Here is a 21,940-nt window from a genome sequence, read left to right as displayed (position 1 = left end):
GTAAAGAAAAGAAAAGAGTTTAAAAAAGTAGCTTTAACAGTAACGAAAAGTTGAAAAAATACAAAATATAGATGTAGAAAAATAGAGGGATAGATAATGAGTAAACAAGATCAAAAAAAGTTCAAAGAAACAAAGGATTGGAGAGATTAGGGGAGGATAGGAAAAGCATGCCCACAACCATACCAATGAATGAAAAACAAGATGGCCACGCACATTCTGGAGCTCGTGGGTAAGTTCGCGCAATATTTCCCCCGCGAGCACGCAAAAACACACGCGAACTCGTAATAGTGTGCCGCACACAACGCGAGATTGCCAATAGCGCCCGGAAACGTAAATACGCAACGCGCACAAGATGGCCGCGCCCATGTACGACCGCATGGGTAACTTCACAGTCGGTGCGCTGCAAGCGGCCCGCGAATACGCAAAAAAACCCACAAACACGCAAAAAACCGCAAATTCGTGGATTGCGACTTCGATTTCGCGCGAATTCGCGGACCGCGAATTTGCAAATTTCACCCATACTTAGAATTTAGTAATATCGAACATAATAAAGTGGAGTGGGTGTTGTATAGCTTTTTAGGACCCTAGTGTAATTTTCCTGATTCATGCCCTTATATAGGTACAAATCACCTTGCCCTTGAATTTGAATTTGAATTTGAATTTAAAAATATTTGTTAAGCGCTCGTACACCAGGCGGTTTCATGGCACTGTTGAGGAAAGAGAATGGTTCCTGGGCGGAAGGGAGGGGTTACATTTTAAAAGCCTGTGAAAACAAATGGGTTTTTAGGGTGCTGCGGAACTCCAGATAAGATGATGTAGATCTCATCAGGAGAGGAAGAGAGTTCCAAAATTGCGGCGCCAGGGCGGAGAACTTAGAGCCTCCCATTCTACTCTTCTTGAACCTGGGCACCACCAAAAAGGACAAAGAAGAGGAACGCAATTGCCTGCTAGGGATATAGGGTACGATTTTGGACCTAATGAAAGAAGGCGCTGTTCCCGCGAGGGCCTGGAACGTCATACATCCCATTTAAAAAAGGGCCCTTTCTCTAATAGGGAGCCAATGAAGGGATCTTAAGAGGGGAGTGGTGTGATGTGATTTGGGTAAGCTATGTACCAGGCGGGCGGCTTGGTTCTGCACCAATTGAAGCCGTCGGATGGAGTATGCAGGGGCGCCATTGTACAGGACATTCCCGTAATCTAAACGAGAAAGGCCCATAGCCATCGTGATCAGTTTGAGGGCTGAGAGAGAAAAAAAACGTGAAACCTTCCGGATAGTACGCAAGGTAAAAAAACAAGAAGAAACCACCGTGCTGATCTGGGAGTGTAGAGTGAGTTGGTTAAGAGTGATCCCCAAGTTCTTAACAGAGGAAGAAGGGGAAGGGGAGGGACCAAGACAGGGGGGCCAGAAAGAAGGAGACCAGGGGTTGAGTTTACCACCAGTGAGAAGAAGCTCGGTCTTGTCAGGGTTGAGCTTAAGATGGTTAAAGCTCATCCAATCCCTGACAAAGACCATCACTGATTGGAAATTAAGAATAGAGTCAGGGGAATCAGAGAGATTAAAAATGAGCTGGAGGTCATCGGCGTAATTAAACACCGTGACCTCCATCCCCTGCAGTGCAGAGATGAGGGGAAAGATATATAAATTAAAAAGAAGGGGGGAAAGAGAAGATCCCTGGGGGACGCCACATTGAACCTTGCGAGCCTGGGAGGAGAAGTTCGCCAGGTTGACTGCCTGTGAGCGCTCGCTCAAAAATGATCTTAACCAGGCCAAGGCAGAGCCTCCGATGCCTGCCGCCTCGACACGGGAGAGAAGGATGGTATGGTCCACCGTGTCGAAGGCGGCCGACAAATCGAGCAGAACCAATGCCTGGGGGAGATTCGTGTCCTGCCCCTCCCTAAGTGTGTCTAAGACAGATACAACCACTTTTTCAGTGGAATGGAGAGGGCGGAACCCAGCTTGGCAAGGTGCAAGGTAACCGCTGTCCTCGATGAAAGAGCTGAGGACTTTAGTGACGTGGCGTTCTAAGACTTTGGCTAGATAGGGGAGGAGAGAAATCGGCCGAAAATTTGCAAGCGCTGTGGGATCAGCGCCTGTTTTTTTTAAGATAGGGATAATGGTGGCAGCTTTGTGACAGATGGGGACGGTACCTGATTTGAGGATCTCATTAAGGAAAGTGAGGGGAGGGGAAGGGCAAGTTAGAAAGATGTCTCGCAGAATATGGGCCGGGCAGGGATCAGAAGGGGATCCCGACTTGACGCTGGATAGCAGAGTGAGGAAAGTTTCTTTAGACAACGGAGCTAAATGGTCTAGGTGATAAGTATTGGGTGGGGGATCAGGGTTTAGAAATGCTGGGGAAGGAGGGATAATGTTGGCCTTGATGTCTGAAATTTTATTGGTGAAAAAATTGTTCAGCGAGTGGCACAAGATCTGGGAAGGTGCTGGCTTGGATGTGGTCCTGTCCGAGGAGGCCAGTTCGAAAACTGTTGCGAAAATTTCCCTGGGTTGGTTCTCGGCCCGGAGGATCTTATTCGAAAAATAGGAGGTTTTGGCATCTAAGATGGCTTTTTTGTACTCTGCCTGAACAGAGGAGTACAGTAAGTTGGAGGGAGTGCAGTAGGTGCGTCTCCATGCCCGTTCGGCGCGACGGACAGCCAGTTTTTTCTCCTTAAGTTCTGGGCTGAACCATTTGTTGAGATCGTGAGCACGTCTTACCTTGATGCGTTTTAAGGGGGCCAGTTGGTCACAGGCGTTAGTCAGCCAAGTATTCAGAGTCTCGGCCTGACGTGATGTAGTAAGTCCCTCCAAGGAAGGACTAGATGCTAGTAGGGAGGAGCAGAGTGCCGGGATATCGGCTTTGCCCCAGTTGCGGGCCCAGGTGTTCTTGGGCGGGGAAAGTTTTGTGGTCAGACTAAGATCCAATGAGAAGGAGATTAGATAGTGGTCGGACCACAAACAAGGGGTAACAATAGGTGCGTGGATAGGGATGTTAAGGGACCAAACTTGGTCCAAAATATGACCCTGAATGTGGGTTGGGGTGTGAATGTGAGATACAAAATTAAGGCTAAGAAGTGATTCCGTAAAGTCACGGGAGAGGGCATCCTCAGCTGGATCCGAAGGCCAAAAATTAAAGTCTCCAAGTACCAGGACCGCTGAGTTGTTCACGACTAATGTGGCGAGCAGGTCCTGGAAGGCTGAAAGGAAATGTGGCATATTGTTGGGAGGGCGATACATCAGGACACATGGGATTGGTGTCACTACAACGCGGTTTATAACAACGCATTCCGTTACATCGGAATTTTTACAACGCAGGATCCATTACATCGGATGCCATTACAACGCATGGCATTACATAGCAGATGCTATTACAACGCATGGCATTACATCGTAAGTATAGGTAAGTATACCTTTTTAAAAAAAAAGTGTAATTAAATTAATTTTATTAATTTAATTTAATTAATTTAATTAAAATACATTTTAAAATAATAATTAATTTTATTTAATAAATTTAAATCTATTTATTTAAATTAATTTTAATAAAAATTGTAATTAATTTTATTTAATTAATATAATTAAATTAATTTAATTTAAATATTTTTTTGATTGTAATTAAATTAAATTATTTAAAATAATGTATTTAATTTAATTATTTTAATTAAGAAATGTAATTAATATAATATAATTAATTTAATTTAACCTAAAAACATCCCTGTACCCCAAAACCCAAACCCTACCCTGAAACCTAAAAACACCCCTGTACCCCAAAACCCAAACCCTACCCTGAAACCTAAAAACACCCCTGTACCCCAAAACCCAAACCCTACCCTGAAACCTAAAAACACCCCTGTACCCCAAAACCCAAACCCTACTCTGAAACCTAAAAACACCCTTGTACCCCAAAACCCAAACCCTACCCTGAAACCTAAAAACACCCCTGTACCCCAAAACCCAAACCCTACCCTGACACCTAAAAACACCCCTGTACCCCAAAACCCAAACCCTACCCTGAAACCTAAAAACACCCTTGTACCCCAAAACCCAAACCCTACCCTGAAACCTAAAAACACCCCTGTACCCCAAAACCCAAACCCTACCCTGAAACCTAAAAACACCCCTGTACCCCAAAACCCAAACCCTACCCTGAAACCTAAAAACACCCCTGTACCCCAAAACCCTAAAACCTAAAAACACCCCTGTACCCCAAAACCCAAACCCTGCCCTAAAACCTAAAAATACCCAAACACCCCAAAACATATACCTCAGTACCCCAAAACATATACTCCTATAATCATACTTATTTAAAAAATTACTTAAATTAATAAATTTAATTTATAATATTTAAAAACATAAATAAATATTTTTATTTATTTTTATTTATAATTAATAATAATTAAATCAATTATATAATATTAAATAAAATAAATAAAAATTATATACTTACCAATACTTACGATGTAATGGTATGCGTTGTAATACCATCTGCTATGTAATGCCATGCGTTGTAATGGCATCCGATGTAATGGATCCTGCGTTGTAATAGCTGCGTTGTAACAGCATTACGACGTAAAAGTTGCGTTGTAAGTGATACACACCGCACACATGTGATAGGTGTCTGAAAGGAATTAGAACGTGCGACTAGATAGTCAACCGCTGGGATGGGCGAATGAGGTAATAGTTGGAAATGTAAATTGGAGCGAATAATCAAGGCCACTCCCCCACCTTCTTTGCCGGGAGATCGATCAGCCCGGAGCGCATAGTAAGAGGAAGGTAAGGCCGCAAGCAGGTTAGGCAGAGAGTCCTGGCAGAACCAGGTTTCCGTAAGGAACAGTAGAGTAGGTTTCTGAGTGTCCAGAAAGATAAACAGATCAAGGTGGTGTTTTACTGCTGACCGAGTGTTCAATAGGAAAGCAGAGATGATCGGTGTATCGCTTATTTTAGGGGTAGAAGAGTCAGGGCAGACGGGAAGTCGAACTAATGAGGGTAGGTTGGAAGGTAGGGAGGGGAGAGGGAAAGGACTTGAGATCCCGACCTCAGAGATATGGTCCAGTACGGCTTGCCCTTGGGTACTATGCCCTTATATAGGCATAGTAATCATAACCATATTTAGATATAACCCATCCAGTCCAAATACAGCCATGGCTACTTCCACTAGTTCCAAAAAGCCACAACGATTTCTTGGAAAACTTGGCTTCAGCAGTCAGGGACATCCTCTTTCTTGAATATTGATTTGTCCTAGAAATCATGGCGTTTTCGAAGAACTACCATTCCCTTGGGGTTCTTTGGTAACGTTATTATGTCCGACATTACGTCAAACCAGGCACCTTCAAGGTATAAATATGCTTACACTTGCCCTTCCAAACACACAGTGGTTTGGAGCAGTTCGACTATCTACTTGCCCGACGCAGCTCGCTACAGCAATTGCTGAAGTAAGCCGACCCTCCAGCTGATGCACTGACAGAGAGGCTGCTTTCTCTCGCTGAGAATCCAACTCCAGTGTTTCCAAGCTCCCCTTGCGGGGTGTTGGGAACTCGAGTCCGGAGACATACAGATAACAGACCTCCTTCATTCTAAAACCAAGGTACGGAGCTGATTAGACCCTAAGAGAAATCTTGGATAGATTCTTGGCAAAGAAAAACGAAACCTATGCTACACCTCACTTCTTCCCTCATACTAGACTTAGGTTAGGTATATTGGGGTAGGTGTATTTTAGAAGTACCAGTTGAGTACTTTTAGCCTATGTTATTTATGGATGTATTTATCTATGGTCTAGGAACCATACAATGCTTTTACAGTATTATTTTATAATACTCTTCTTACTGTATGCATTATACTTTGCAACCAGTATTACGATTGTAGCAGTTCATTTCTTCTGCATGAGAAAGAAGACTGTTCAATAAATACTTTTATTGAAAACGTCCGTCTCTCTATTTCTCTGCACCTCTGTTGAAACGAAGCATGCACGATTGACTGGGGTGAAATATCTATCTATTGTTACCACAACTCTGAAGATCAATTTATTCCTGGGGAAACAAAGTTGTCATGTTTATGGGGTTGTCAGAAACTTATCCCTTCTTGTTTATTCGAGAAAGTTTCGAGTGACCTCTGAGCTAGCTGGCACTCACAATTAAATCTAATATATTCGATAGAGACCTAGTAGACATAAGTCCTACGTCAAATCTATAGGATATGTTATTCCGATGCGCAGAGCCTATTGGGAATATAGGAACTACACTACACATCCACGCAATACACTCATGTCCATATTGAAGCATTCATAGATATGTATTTTGTCACCATACTTACCAGTGTTTCAGGTCACATGAATATGTGCATCAAATGTTTTCTCTTTTCCCAGCAACTGTCACAGAAAACATGACTAAGCATTTTCAAAGACTGTGTAACACTGACAAGTTCCCACATCGATACATTGTTAGCATTGTGATATTTCAATACTCTGTAGTAGTTTTATTAATATATCATGCAACGTAGCGCCACCCATAGTTGAGTTGCGTGAGACGGGGTAAGGAGATAAGCACCACATTAAGATACGGCACTCCTTCTGCTCTCTTCGCACAACCCACACACATTTGCACCATAGGGCAAAGATGCATGCATGATGTCTAGAAAAACTTTAAAACTTTGCCACTTTGGATGTGTGCAGTACACATGCAAAGTCAGAAAAGGTTTGGAGAAATATAACCATTTCTCCTTGTTAATGCCTGCTTCAAAGAGACATTATTTTTTGGGGAACAGTCCTGTTTACTATTGTTAGTAGATAGGGCTTTGCATCAAAGACCAAGGGCAGTCACTTAGGAATATCACAGCTGGAACACCCCCTTGATGAAAAGTGATGCTAAACAGCAGAGAGCACTACTTTTCTTTACTTTCCGGCAACTTTCCAGCACACAAGCTGTATGCTGGAAAATAAATTCCAAATAAACATTTTGCACTGCTATCTGAACGGCTGCATGTTTGTCTCCTCACAGCCGCAGTGAAGTAATAATCCCCTATTACACATTATAGCCCACCCATTGGGCCATATTAGGAGGCAGATCCACCTGCTGTTGTTCGTTAATGAGGTCATTCTGTTGCTCTTACCCATTAACTACAATGTACACCCCTAAGCATTTCATTAACCCCTGTTGTCATTTCAAAAAGATATTTGGGAATTATTAATTTGCACGTGTAAGGAATATGCTATATCCTGCATTTATCTGCATCAACACAAGTTTACATATCTAGCAAAACTATCCTCAGTCAAACTGCCATGATTCTGATGTCTCTTATTACTAATTTCTGTAGCTGCTGTATGAACTGGCAAGGTATGCAGACAGAGTTGGAAATGTCAACCTACACAAATATAGAGTTGGAAATATCGTGACACCAAAATATCTACAACAAGAATATTGAATTTAAGGTTAGAAATATAGTTAAAAAAATATAGGGGGTCATTAGCATGGTGATCTGCCCGCCAAAACACCCCGCCGGACGGCCTGTTAACCCCTACCACATTAGCATGGCGGGGGTATCGCGGCGGACAGAAATTCCACCTGCCACTTTTCCACTGTTAGGCAATAGTCCTGTTTGCCTAAAGGCCCATAATATGGTGGCGGTGCCTTACAGGCACTGTCATTGAAAACAATGGGGTAAACCCAATAAGTCAAAGGACCTGGGTAATAGTATATATAAGAAAATGGTCCTAGACAAAAAATCCAAAAACGTCAATTGATGTGAATCTTAGTTTTCCACAAAGCAGATTGAATCTGAGACCAAACGGAGATGTATTGCTTGCATATTATACTATGAATGCAATGTAACCAACACCACAAAAAAAACCACTTTTTATGAATGTGTATATAAAATTGCGACACAAATGTGGTTTTTTTCTTACAGGCACTGTCATCCATATTAGTATGTGGCATTTTCAATGCCTTTCCATGGCATAGACTCCGCCATGGAAAGGCATGCTGAGTTCTCTTTGGGTCCTGTTGTGGGCCCCCATAGGGGTGGGGGGCTGCACTTGGAGGGTACCCATGGTATCCCCAACATCAGCATGCAAAAAGTGGCAGGCACCGCGCGGTACCTGTCACATTGTGCATGCTAATGCACAACATGCATATATTGCATTGTGGTGGGTGCTGCTTACAACACCACCCGCCACAATGTAATATATGCGGGATGCCAACTCCACCGTGGCGGTGGCAACCTAACTACCATGGCAGAACCGCTGTACCACTGGCGGCCAGTCCCAGCACCGCTAGTTTGATGGACAGACTGAAGTCCACCCCCCATCGTAATGGACCCCATAGATATCATTAATATCATTTGCAAAAGTTTAGCTGTATAAAATATCGATTTTTTAATTAGTGTTATGTATGTTAGTTTATAATTTAAATGTATGTGATGTATGTTTTTTGTTTAAGTATTGTTTATTTTTTTAATATATGTGTTACATTTTTAGTAGTTACCAATTTCATTTTAATTACATCTTGCATTTTTCAGCTCTGCAGCGGGTTGTGAGTTTATAGGGGAGTAGGGTGGAAAGTAATTTATTTATAATAAATGTATGATTATTTTTTATTTATCAATATAAATTTAATTGAGATTAACATTACAATATGTTTTTTTATTTTTTTGTAATACTAAATATATTTGTATTTTAATTTATAACATATTTATATATTTTTTTATTTAGTTTTTTTAAATATGTTTGTTGTTAATATTTTGTTTGTTTTTAATTTTGAACTGACTGTAGTGAGAATATTAATTGTTACCCCTCAGCAATCCAACACTTTCCCTACTCTTGCACTCATTGGAGTGGGAATAGTAAATTGTATCCCGCCACTATCCAATACTTTCCCTACTGTTGCACTCACTGGAGTGGGAATAGTAATTCTACCATTTTGCAATCCAACACTTTCCCTACTGTTGCACTAATTGGAGTGGGAATAGTAACTTTTACCCCTCCGCTATTCAACACTTTCCTTACTGTTACAATTATTGGAGCGGGAATAGTAATTTTTACCCGTTTGCAATACAACAATTTCCCTGCTGTTGCACTGACTGAAGTGGGAAAGTTAATTTTTACCCCTCCGCTATCCAATAATTTCCCTACAGTTACACTCACTGGAGTGGGAATAGTAACTTTTACCCCTCCGCTATTCAACACTTTCGTTACTGTTACAATTATTGGAGCGGGAATAGTAATTTTTACCCATTTGCAATACAACAATTTCCCTGCTGTTGCACTGACTGAAGTGGGAAAGTTAATTTTTACCCCTCCGTTATCCAATACTTTCCCTACTGTTGCACTCACTGGAGTGGAAATAGTAATTGTTGCCCCTACGCTCTCCAACACTTTCCCTATTGTTACACTCACTGGAGTGGGAATAGTAATTTTTACCCCTCCGCTATCCAACACTTTCCCTACTGTTGCACTAACTGGAGAGGGAAAAGTAACTTTACCCCTTTGTTACCCAATACTTTCCCCACTGTTGCACTGACTGCAGTGGGAAATTTAAGTTTAAATATTTCTAAATAGTTTAGGGCCAGATGTAGGTAATTCGTATTTACCAATTATTAAATACCGAATTTTACCGATTCTGTATTTATGAATCGGTAAATATGAAGGAGGGAGATTTAGGTAAAATCGGTAATTGAATTACCGATTCTGTCAAAATCGGTATTTACCGAATCGGTAAATACCGATTCGGTATTGCCCATTGATTCCTATGGGCCTTGAAGCCCATAGGAATCAATGGGCAATACCGAATCGGTATTTACCGATTCGGTAAATACCGATTCGAGCAAGGGTGCAGGGGGTGTCACTTTGACACCCTCTAGCACCCCAAATACAGGCATGTGTGCCATGTGGCACACAGACATGCCTTAAGGGCATGTCTGTCTGTCACATGGCATAGGTGTGAACGCACACATGTGCAAGCACACCTGGATTCGGTATTTTACCACCCAATTGGATTGGGTGGTAAAATACCGAATCTGAAGGCCTTTGGGACTTAGAAGAGTCCCACCTACATCTAGAAGTCATCGAATCGGAAAAAATACCGATTCGGTATTCTACCGATTCGGTAAATTTACCGAATCGGTAAAATTGGCCCCTACATGCCAATTCCTGAATACCGGTCGGTAACGGCCGAAATCGGCCCTTACCGACCGGTATTTGGGCTCCTACATCTGGCCCTTAATGTTTTAATTTATAATAAAATGTTTTTTTAATTAGATATTATGCTATTTGTATATATACATATACATAAATATATATATATATTTTACATCTCCTTTAATTGTTTATATTAATTTCATTATTTAACATATTTAATATTATATATATAAATCGATATTTCGTATAACTATATTTTTTACATCAATATTTTTTTCGATATTTTTTTACTTACCTGTTTAAGTATAGGGGGTCAATATTTTTGCATTCTATATTTTTTCATCGAACTTTTTAACAACTATATTTTGTACATCTCCAGAGCCAGCTGCAGGCAGCATTGGCCAGTCATTGATGTCACCGGGTCCGTCGACGCAGCAAGCTTCCATGGAACTACCAGGTACTGTACACTCTTATCTCATGTTCATTAGCCCACTTCAAACAACTGCTAACTTTATATGCCAATGTTCTGTCTTTTTTTTTGGTGAAAATCTTTTTTTTAAACAACAAACACATTTACATAAAAGAAATCTCAGGTAAACGACTACAATTCCAATGCACAGATAACAGCACCCCACAGAATGAAATGATCCACAATGAATAATTAGGGTCCATTGGATTCCGGCAAAACCTCATCAAGGCCTGACATGGGAGGATCACAAATTTCACCCCGGTGACTGTTCCACCCCCCCCAGATTTCCCCCCATTTTCGCGGGCACATAAACTGACTTTTCCCTGAACATACACCAATCAAGGTCCTCCGCCCACTTAGTGACCCGGGCGGCTGACTAGCACCCCAGAGTTGGGCAATATTACGCTTCTCCACCATGTATGTCAATGTCAGCCACTGCTTCTGAAATACACTTAAATCGGACGGTTCCCAAACATTCAACAGACATCTCCGAGCCTCCGGCCTCATCACTACGCCCAGCACCTCCCCCCGCTCAGCATGTATTTCGGCCCAGTATGTCTGTATCATATCACAATGCCACAATGTATGCATCAAGGTACCTTCTTCTCCACACTCCCGCCTACAAGCACCACTCTCAGCTCGCCCCATTCGTACCAGGCGCGGCCCTGTAATATAAGACCTATGCAGGATCTTCAGCTGCACCAACCGGAGCCGCATCTGGATAGCAACTACCTTAGGAGAGGCCACTGCTTCAGTCCAGTCCTCATCATCTAACTCAAGCCCATCCGCACTCCACTGGGCCCTAACCTTCAGCAGCGGGTCCTCGGAGTGATTCACCAGTTTACGATAAATCAACGATATCGTTTTCTCCGGGATATGTCCATCAAGTACCCGGCCATCAGAGGGGACGCCTCCGGGAGATCCATACCCCTAGGGACATGAGTAGTCAACGCATGCCTCACCTGTAAATAGCGGAAATACTAATTTTGGTGTAATTTATACTGATCCACTAGGGACTCAAACGTGTGAACTGCACCTTTCCCCCACACTTCTCCAATCTTATTGATGCCAATGAGGTCCTATCTATCAAAGCCCTTGGTCTTCCACATACTACCCAACTTTTCAGAATTCAACAGAGGGGTAGCCAGCGTGAGTCTACCTTCCCACCCCAGACTTTTATTAGCCGCGTGCCACACCCGTATCACATGGGCAGTTGGACCAGTCAGAGGGAACCTACCAGGTCTAGAATACAAAGCCCTATCAAGCATCCCTCCTAGGGTCTGACCCCGGTCCATGGCGTAGCCCGGGTCTCACTGCGGCCAACTGGGAAGCCCAGTAATATTTGCGTATATCCGGAAGCCCGATCCCACCATTGTACCAAGGGAGGGCCAACTTACGGAAGGCTATACGAACGCTACCACGCCAGAGGAGCTGCCTCTGGAGGGCCTCTATCTCCTTAAAATAAGCAACCAGCACAGGTTCCATCGAATTCTGCAACACATACAAAAACCGAAGAAGCGCTATCATTTTAAACAAAACGGCTCTCCCAAGCATTGAGAGAGGAAGGGATCTCCAGCGTTCCACATCTGCTCTACACCTACTCAATGGAGCAGCCAGGTTACGTTCATACCGCAGCCTCGGATCAAGCGTAATATAGATACCCAGATACCGAAACTCGGTCGTCTCAATTCGTACTGGACACGACCGCGGGACCATCGGAGGTTCCCCAACCACCACAAAGATCATAGACTTGTCCCAATTAATGACCAAGCCGGAGTACCTACTGAAGATAGCAAACACATCCAGGAAAACCCCGAAGGACTCCTTAGGCCTAGTGAGGTAAAGCAACACATCATTGGCATACAGCAAAATCTTGTCCTCCCATTCAGAAGTCCAACGTAAACCCCGGATCGATCTATCCCAGAGCACCCACGCGGCCACCGGCTCCATTGCGAGCGCAAAGAGCAGCGGAGACAGCGGGCATCCCTGCCTCGTTACCCTTCCCAACTGAAAATCACGGGGCTTGCAGTTATTGACAATAACCCTAGCCAGGGGCCTAGTGTATAACAAGCGTACCCAACTAACAAAGTCACTTCCAAAACCTAACTTTTCCAACACAGCAAATAGATATCTCCACTCCACCCGATCAAAGGCCATCGAAGCATCCAAGGAGACCAACACCGTCGGTTCATGTATTTTTGAGGCCCCTCCAAGGACCCCCTGCAACCGACGCAGATTTAGCGCCGTATTACGACATGGCATAAAACCCGACTGATCCGAATGAGTTAAAGTCATAATCACCTTGACCAATCTGGTCGCCAGGAGCTTCGCCAATATCTTAGGCTCTGCATTTAGCAGTGATATGGGCCTATAATAGGAGCACCGTGTCTTGGGTTTTCCCGCTTTATAGATAACGACTATGTTGGCAATGCACTGATCATAGGGGAGCTCACCGCACTCTCCTTTCTAAAAACATGGCGCGCACATAGGGAGCCAGTTTATTGGCATTCAACTTATCCAATTCAATGGGAATCCCATTTGGACCTGTCGCCTTACCGGATTTAATCTGCCTAATCGCTTGGGCTACCTCGTCATCCGTTAACTGGGAATCAAGGTAACCCCTGTCCTCCTTTGACAAACAAGGCATAACAATATCTCTGTGACTCTCGACGTAGAGTCATTATACAGTAATATACCACAGGCAGAAGCAATTGAGGCCACAATGTGGTTCATTGATGTACACAAAATTCCCTGTTCTAAATCTTTTATTAGAGACTGTCTGTCTTTAGTTCTGAAGGAAAACTTTTTTGAGTTTGGGAATGACCTGTTTTTACAAATCAAAGGAGTAAGCATGGGGGCTTCAATAGCTCCATCAATAGCTAACATCTATATGATCTTGTTTGAGAATAAATTCATCTTTAATGAGGTGGCCCCCTTCTTTGAGTCTGTTTCCCATTGGTACCGCTACATTGACGATATCTTTTTTGTCTGGACCGATGGGAAACAGACTCTGGAAGAATTCCTTTTGTGGCTGAACCTGGTGGATGAAAATCTACGTTTCACGGCACACATTAATGAAAGTAAGGTTGAGTTCCTAGATATAAATATTAAAAATAAAGAGGGAGCCCTCGAAGTAGACTTATATACGAAGCCTACCGCTCGAAACACCCTTTTGCATTTCACGAGCTATCACCCACGCTGCCAGAAGGACAGTATCCCCTTCTCGCAATTTTTGCGAGTTAGGCGAAATTGTACTAATATTAGGGACTACGACACTCAAGCCGAGATCATGAAACAAAGGTTCATAGAAAGAGGTTACCCTCGTCGCCTAGTTAGAGTTGCTTATAAGAGAGCAAGATTTTATGATCGCAATACCCTTTTAAACTCACAGAAACAGAAAACAGATCCGAAATTAGTATGCATTACTAAACACTCAACTTTGAATTCCACGATTAGGCAGATCATAAATTCAAACTGGCATCTTTTAAATATTACAGATAACCAGAATAAATTGCAAAAACCAATGTTTGCTCACAAGCGAAATAAAAACTTGAAAGATTACGTGGTTCATTCACGACATAAGGGCAACACCATGAATACTCCCTTTATTCAAAAATCCATCAATGGGGCAAATGCCATTAAGGGTACCCCACGTTGTGGTTCTTGCCAATCGTGTGAAACCATCATAACAGGCGAAACTATAGATTTTAACAAGATAAAGATCCAAGCTAGAGAACTTTGGACTTGCAACACAAAAAATGTGGTGTATCTACTCACATGTCCTTGCAATCTTGGATATGTGGGTGAGACGTCACGCATGATTAAGACCAGGCTAACCGAACATAGGTCGGCAATTAAAACAAAAAAGGTCACAGCTCCGTTAGTCAGTCATTTCATAGAATTTAACCATAAACCAGAAGAGTTGAAATGGCGCATCTTGGAAAAAATCCATGTACAACAAAACCAAGGAGGAGACGCCATTCGCAGAAAACGAGAAGTTTACTGGATCTTTACCCTTGGTACTTTTGCCCACGGATTAAATCAAGATCTGCCGTGGGAAAACGCAATCATATGACATTGCGTCTATTCTTCATCATATAATTGCTATGGAGAATGGCTAAGAATATCTGCAATAGGATAATGGGTTCTTTTTCCATTCAGGTAATAATTGCTCTTCCCCTTCCTATACAAACGATTTTGCCTGCGTCCCTTTTTGGGTTACTCTATGAAACTTGTAACTGTCTCCTCTTAAAATATAGATCCCACATTTGTCCCCGGTAATATTTCCTAAACTAATAGAGAGAATTTAAAGACAGACGTTGTTACTTTAAATAAAGGCGGAGCTTACATGAAGGTGGATCACCTTCAGAGTATAAATAATAGTAGAAAACGGACTACAGGAAATCGTTGTTTCCTGCACGAACCGCTGAGGAGGACAGAGCTACTTCGAATCCCGCGTCGCTTACATCGGTAAGGTTCCGCCGAATAATCTGTGTGAGAGGCCCCCTCGCCCCTCTCTACCACTGTGGTTTGATAGATGGCATGTCCCCATTTGCCATACTCGCTATAAGCTATTTGAAAACTGAGCGCTTCTGTAATCTTTCCGCCCGTTTAAACTAATTCAATCTAATTCGTAACTGGGGTTTTATATTGTCCGAACAGGCGTCTCTCCACTGAGCTGTAACCGCCCCTTTGAACGCGAGCGAAGCCGGGAACCACCTTGCCTTCCTCCTTGCTCAAGTTCCAGGGATTATTGCGAGACAGGTAAATCGATAGTATTAAGCCTGATAGTTTCATAACCACTGATGTTATGTTATTTGTAAAAGCGGTGTAAAGACAAAAACTAAACTTGAGTCTGTAACATTCATTAGGCATTTACTAGGAACCTGCGATCAGTTTGAATCCCATCCATCTCTTAAAAAACAAACGGAACGGAGGGAGACGGCGTTTTTAAGCCCGGCATCTGTTATCTTTCACCTCTCGAAAAGTATCACACGACAGGTAAATGACAACTAGAAAGCGGTACTAACGAACTATAAAATCAATTCGAGACACATTTTCCACGTATAACACTTAATTCTATCTTACAATTTGTAGCTGATGTACGAGATAGAGCCGCTTTTTCGAGGGAACTATAAAGGAAACGCATATCACTGTTTTTCTTCACTCCCAGCGTCTTTCTGATCACCGGTCATAAGGTAATTAACAGTATTTAGGAGTCTTTACTTAGATCTAGTAGTCAGATCAAGTCCGCAATCCTTTGCGTACCCAGTAAAATAATAGAATATATATATATCCTTTTCTCTCTAGCCCAAATTGCAACATCATTCTTTGAAAGAAAACAACGAGGGATTCTGTCTTTTAATTAACCTTTTTTTAAAACAAAGCGTGAAGAGTATTTGTGGGCAGTGGTAGGAAGACAGCAGTGATTACTGTCTTAACAGGTAAAAATATCATCTTTTGTAATTAACGCATTAGACTAGAGTGATATTTTATTTTATCATATTCCAATGAACATATTTCTTTTATTTGAATAGCCATCACATACCGTCTCCAGCTATAAAAAGGAGAGGTGCCTTACCCGCCCCATCTACCACGTACCCAACATTGTATAACTTCTCTATTTTAGGTAAGGTTTTTCAGCAACCAAACCCAGAATGTTAATAAATGGTTGTAATTTCCTCACCTCATTATGAATTGCTACTAATAGAATTGAAATAGTAGTTTCTAGAGTAGATACTACAATTTACTACTCCAGCCTAGGTATAACTAATTTCTTTTCCCATGTAATACTACATATAGATGTGATATATGCAGTCATGGTAAATAGGAAAAAAACTTTTTGATAATTAATTAGGTATAAAATCTTGTAACCATAGGAACTCCCAGAAATATTGGTCTACCGAAAATGTTGCGCCTCTTTCTATTCTAGTATATGACCTCCCTCGTGGTTCACCTTGTGTTTTAGTTAATATGACATTTATCAAATATGTTAATGTTTCCCAATCTTTTTGCTCCTATATCTATGTTGTTTTCTGATATAAATTCTGGCTTTGTAAAGAAAAAGAAAATAGAAAAAGAAATGAGCTTTCTCATTCTTATATATGTAAATAGTAGCACCTGCAATGTACTGTTATATTTTTGTGATTTTGTTTTATCTTTTTTAGAAATAATGGCTGATATCGAACTGTCCTGAGGAAGACAAATGTTTTTGTCGAAACGCGTAGACTTACAGCCTTAGAAACTTCCTGTATTGGAGAAATTATTTTTAAAGGAAAAAATCTTCTATTTCACTTTTTATGTATACTGATATGTTTGTTTACCATATATTGTTCAAATAATTCATGTTTATTCATATCATGTAATTATCTTTTTATTGAATCAGATTTATCCACATATCTTTTTATATTAAAAATCAACCCTTTTGATATCATTACAGTCCATTGCGTTTTGAATGAGTTGTCCATAAATATGTGTTTCTTTCAATAGCCAGTATTTGTTCCTATTTTGTCTGCCTGGGTTGTTACCTTTGCACAAAAAACTGTTTTCCCTGACCCAGGAGTACGATCCAAATCAGGGGGTCCTTGTTACCCACAAAATAACAATATCTCTGATCATCTCGCTATTTTCTGCCACCGTATAGTCACTCCCGCCGTATAAACCTTCTGATAATAATCAGCAAATTCATCTGCCACTGCCTGCGGGTCCGTAAGCATCTGCGGCTCCGTACCCTCCAACTCCGGCACCAACACAGAGGTCCGTTCCCTGCGCTCAAGCCAAGCAATCAACTTTCCAGCCTTATCCCCGTGTTCATAAATACGACTCTGAACAGCTGCATGACTCGCCACTGCCCTATCTCTGACAGGCACTCTGTACTCCTCCTCAAGGAGGCGCAACTGATGAAGGTCCGCCGGCGCCCGTGTCGCTGCCAACTTCCCTTCCAAGCGTGCAATCTCCGCTTCCATCCGAACCATTTCGGCTCGTGCCCTCTTCTTCTTCCCAACCACCAGGGACAACACTTCCCCCCTCGCCACTGTCTTATATGCTTCCCACAGGGTTTGAGCGGAGCCCACCGATCCCGCATTCTCCTGAAAATAACTATCTGACATTCGAAGGACATCCTTCTTAATGGCGGGGTCCTTCAACTGCCACGCGCTATGGGGAGCAACTCTGCCAACCACCGGCAATTCTAGGCTAATAACCACCCATAATGGGGAATGATCCATTATACCTCTTCCGAGGTAACGCGCCTCTCGAATCTTAGGCGCGATCACCGCCGGAAGTAACACATAATCGAGCCTAGACAGGCTACCATGAGCCGCCAAGACATAGTAATAATGTGTGGTCGCCGGGTTACGGGCACGCCAACCATCTATCAGACCTAGCGCCGCCAGAAAGCCTGGCAACCATTTCTGCGATTGTCAGAGCAGGACTACGATCAGGGAGGACTACGATCCATTTCGCCATCCAGAACTGAATTAAAATCGCCACCGATTACCAGGTCACCAAGAGGTAGAGAGAGGAAAACGTTGCCCAAATCATGATAAGTCTCAGTCTGCAGGTCCGGTGGTACATATACCGACAATAGAATAACAGTCTGACCCCCGACCTGCCCAGAGACCCTCACATATCTACCCCTCTGGGCAATCCAAGTATTCTGAACAGACAACGGAAAGGAGTTTTTGACTAAAATCCCAACACCCGTGGAACCAGTAGTGAAGCCTGCGTGCGCCACCAACTTGTACCCCCCCTTGTGGAGTGCCAAACATTTATTGCCAATCAAGTCGGTCTCCTGTAGAAGCACCACATCCGGTGTATGCCGCTTAACAAGCAGGCTCACCATCCCCCTCTTGATCTTGTCCCCCAGGCCATTAACATTCCAACTCAAAACCTTCATCCCAGACCCCTGAGCACTACGTGACTCCGTACCCATGCAGCACAAAATTTGCTACAGTGTCAGCAACTGAGATCTCAGAACAAAATAAATCGTACTCACACAACAACACTCCCCACCCCCCCCACCCTGCACCCCTGCATTCGGCAGTCGCCAAACCCCCAACTCACATTGTGCCTGTCGCCCCATTCCCTAACTAAACTACTATCTAAATTTAGATACGAGGAGAAGTACAGAAGCCCCGACCCCCAACCCCCCTTCGGGGACGAACAAGGCAACAAATCTCAAACCAGGAGTGCGAGCACATAACCAAAAGATCCATCACCCCCCCAAAAAAAAGCCACTGAGAAAGACGCTGTCTTTTTCTCCAGCCGAGCAAATCCAGCTCCGATGTTTTCAGCCGCCCTTGCGGGTTGCTGGGATATCAAGTCCTGAGAGAGAGATACCAGACCTCCTGCTTTCTATTACCCCGGTACGGAGCTGACTGAACCCTTAAAGAGAATTCTTGATTCAGATTCTTGGCAAAACCAACTTAACTTAAACTGCTACTTACTTACTCCTTCCCACGTATTAGGCTTAGGTCAGGTACACCGGGGTAGGCGTATTTAGAAGCACCAGTTGAGTACGTTAGTCAATGTATTTATGTATGTTATATTTTATCTATTTTAAAGTATGATATGGCTAAGAAACCATATCAATGCTTTTACAGTATTATTTTATAATACTCCTTTTACTGTACGCACTTTACTTTACTATAAGTATTGCAATTGTGGCAATTCATTTCTCTTGCATGAGAAAGAAGACTGCTCAATAAATAACACCTTTTATTGAAAACACCCGTCTCTCTATTCTCTGCACTCTGGTGAAACTAAGTATACACAATTGACTGAGTGAAATAGCTGTCTATTGTTTTCACACGACTCTAGAGATACACTCTTATTCTGAGGGAGCAAAGTTGTCATGTTTCATAATTGTTAGAAGCTAATCCCTTCTTGCCTATCCAGGGAAGTTAAACTCCTCATTGTTTATTCGAGAAAGTTTCTAGTGACCTCTGAGCTAGCTGGCAAAGCTAATTTAGTCTAATATAGTCAGTAGAGACCTAGATGACCTCAGTCCTACGTCTACACTGCTGTTTATATTATTCCAATGCGCAGAGCCTATTGGGAATGTAGGAACTACACTACATGGCGCCCAACGTTTGGTAAGGCGATAAATCTAACGCAAGACGTTAGAGTAACTCAGTCGTGCTTTTTCACACAGACCCTTTTTTCCCGTAAAAACTCCAATAGACGTCTGGAGTGGGTAAAAGGTTAAAATCCGCCGGAACTTAGTAGGAAGAGATTCCTATGTATAGTTTTTGGTTTAGTCAACGTTGAAGGATACAGTTTTTCAAATATTGTGCACCTAATCTTTGTTTCCCTTGAAACTTGATCTGTAACAAAACTTTCGTTCAGTAAAATGACGTAAAGTGAAGACGAAAGGGAGGCAGCTAGAATAACAGCTCAACTCCTAGCGGATGACACAAGTCTCCAAGAATATGACCCGAATGTTATACTCATTCCGGCAAATATAAGAAGAACTATAACTATTAAACTTATAGAAAATGGACTGACATCACGAGGTGGTACAGTCATATTCGTGGTAGAGGCCCATGAATATCGGCAGACAGAGGTATTCTATTCATCGATAAACTTTCCAGCAGCAAACGCTGTAACAAAAGAATTCCACTATTACAAAATAGAGGAACCTCCGGATGTATACACTCCTTTCGAGGATGTTGAAATCCCACTAAATTACCAAGAGCACCTGCTCTGGTTTAAAGGCGCCCTAAAACATCAAAATCACATCACCAGGCTCAGTCCACTAGGTAGACCAGGAGCAACGTGGTCGGTTCTAGCCAGCTACACACCACATCCAGACATTGATAAAATGTCGAGCGAAGAACTCCTAGTTACAATACAAGAATTAACAAAGGCATATAGAGAGTTAGTTCAATTGGCGATGGAGGATATAACTTACCTCCAAATATTTAAAGAAACAGATATAGCAGAACAACCATTTGAACTTGCCAGAATCATAGAAAAATCCTATGAAGAACTAGGAAGAGATAGTTTGTGTGGGAAACCAGTAAAACCCCAACTAACTGAAAATCCTGAAAAACATTTATTAAAAATAATCTAAATACTCCAAAAAAGAGTTGGGATGGTAATAAACAATCCACTCCCAAAGAAAAAATATTCCAGTCCAGAGGAAGGTCTCCTCAACGAAGAGAAAGATCTCCTGACCGAGGAAACAAGTCTCCCCAGAGGGAGCCCTCTGAGAAAAGATACAACCTTAGAAATAGGGATAATTTGAAAAAACCTGATAGATATCAAGATATTGATACACGTCCCTCTCGATCTTTTCAGACTTCCTCGCAGAAATCGGAAAGAAGAGGACGGTCAGAACACAGGGAAGAGCACGTCAAGTCCAAAGACAAGGAACCTGCTCATCAAAGTAAAAAATTAAAATTTCCAAGAAAGAAGGTAGCCAGTATTAAAATAATTAAACATGCCGAGGATACTGAGGACACAACTGAAAAACGGAGAGTGTGCCCAGACAATGCTAGACAGCGCAGCAGAAGTGACCATAGCTCCAAAGATCCTGATGAATCTTCTGGAGACAGTGGACACGAATGAATACATTCAGGTGGATACTGCAGACACCAGAGTTAGCAAACCTCATAAAATATACGAAATAACATTTCGTATAGAGGGAGATAAGACTAGGAAAGTAAGGGGTCTCTTTTGGGATAACCTTTCGAAAGGCTATGACATCCTTCTAGCTGAGAAAGACTGGCCACCAGAGTTTGTCAGGAAGTGCCCTCATGGCGAAGAAATGATTATGCCTGCCTTCTCAAATCATATTTCAATTCATAGAAAATCCATATATGCAAGAAAATGGGCAGTAGCCCAAGCTCCTGCATTATATAAAAATCATGTAGGATGGGATGAGGACTCTCCTCCTCACAAAATCCAGTTAAAACGTCAACCCACTGCACAAAGGCAGTACCCAGTTAAACAAGAAGCTAAAAAGCAAGTCAGGGAGATCTTAGATCAACTTGAATACCAGGGGGTGATTGAAACATGCACCTCACAAATGAACAATCCTTTGTTTCCTGTCTCCAAGCCAGACGATTCATATCGTCTAGTTTTGGACTACAGACACTTAAACTCCTGTTGCAAAACATTTGCAGTACAAAACTCACACAGTGCAGCACTAATGAATAACATCGTGCGCAAAAAAAAAATGACATTAGACATCTCTAATGGATTCTTTTGTCAAAACATTGCACCTGAGAGCAGGTATTTGACCACGTTCTCAATAATGGGGTCGCAAAAACACTTCTGTCGACTCCCACAGGGATTCAAGAATAGCCCAGGATTATTCTCAGCAAGGGTAACAGAGTTACTACAAATA

The 21,940-nt window shown here is 42.3% G+C and overlaps 1 long non-coding RNA gene across 1 annotated transcript in view; it reads left to right on the top strand.

Moving 5' to 3' along the window:
- LOC144818419 (uncharacterized) overlaps positions 1-17,001 on the top strand; it is a 96,387-nt gene extending 79,386 nt beyond the window's left edge. The window contains exons 3-4 of the long non-coding RNA XR_013607102.1: positions 10,498-10,575; positions 16,755-17,001. This is a non-coding gene — a long non-coding RNA (uncharacterized LOC144818419). The remainder of the gene's footprint in view (positions 1-10,497; positions 10,576-16,754) is intronic.
- Positions 17,002-21,940: the final 4,939 nt, after the last annotated feature.

Source organism: Lissotriton helveticus, chromosome 1_1 (genome assembly GCF_964261635.1).
Source record: "Lissotriton helveticus chromosome 1_1, aLisHel1.1, whole genome shotgun sequence".
Lineage (NCBI taxonomy): Eukaryota > Metazoa > Chordata > Amphibia > Caudata > Salamandridae > Lissotriton > Lissotriton helveticus.
The sequence above is the reverse complement of the archived record's forward strand: the minus strand, read 5'-3'. Positions and strand labels throughout refer to the sequence as shown.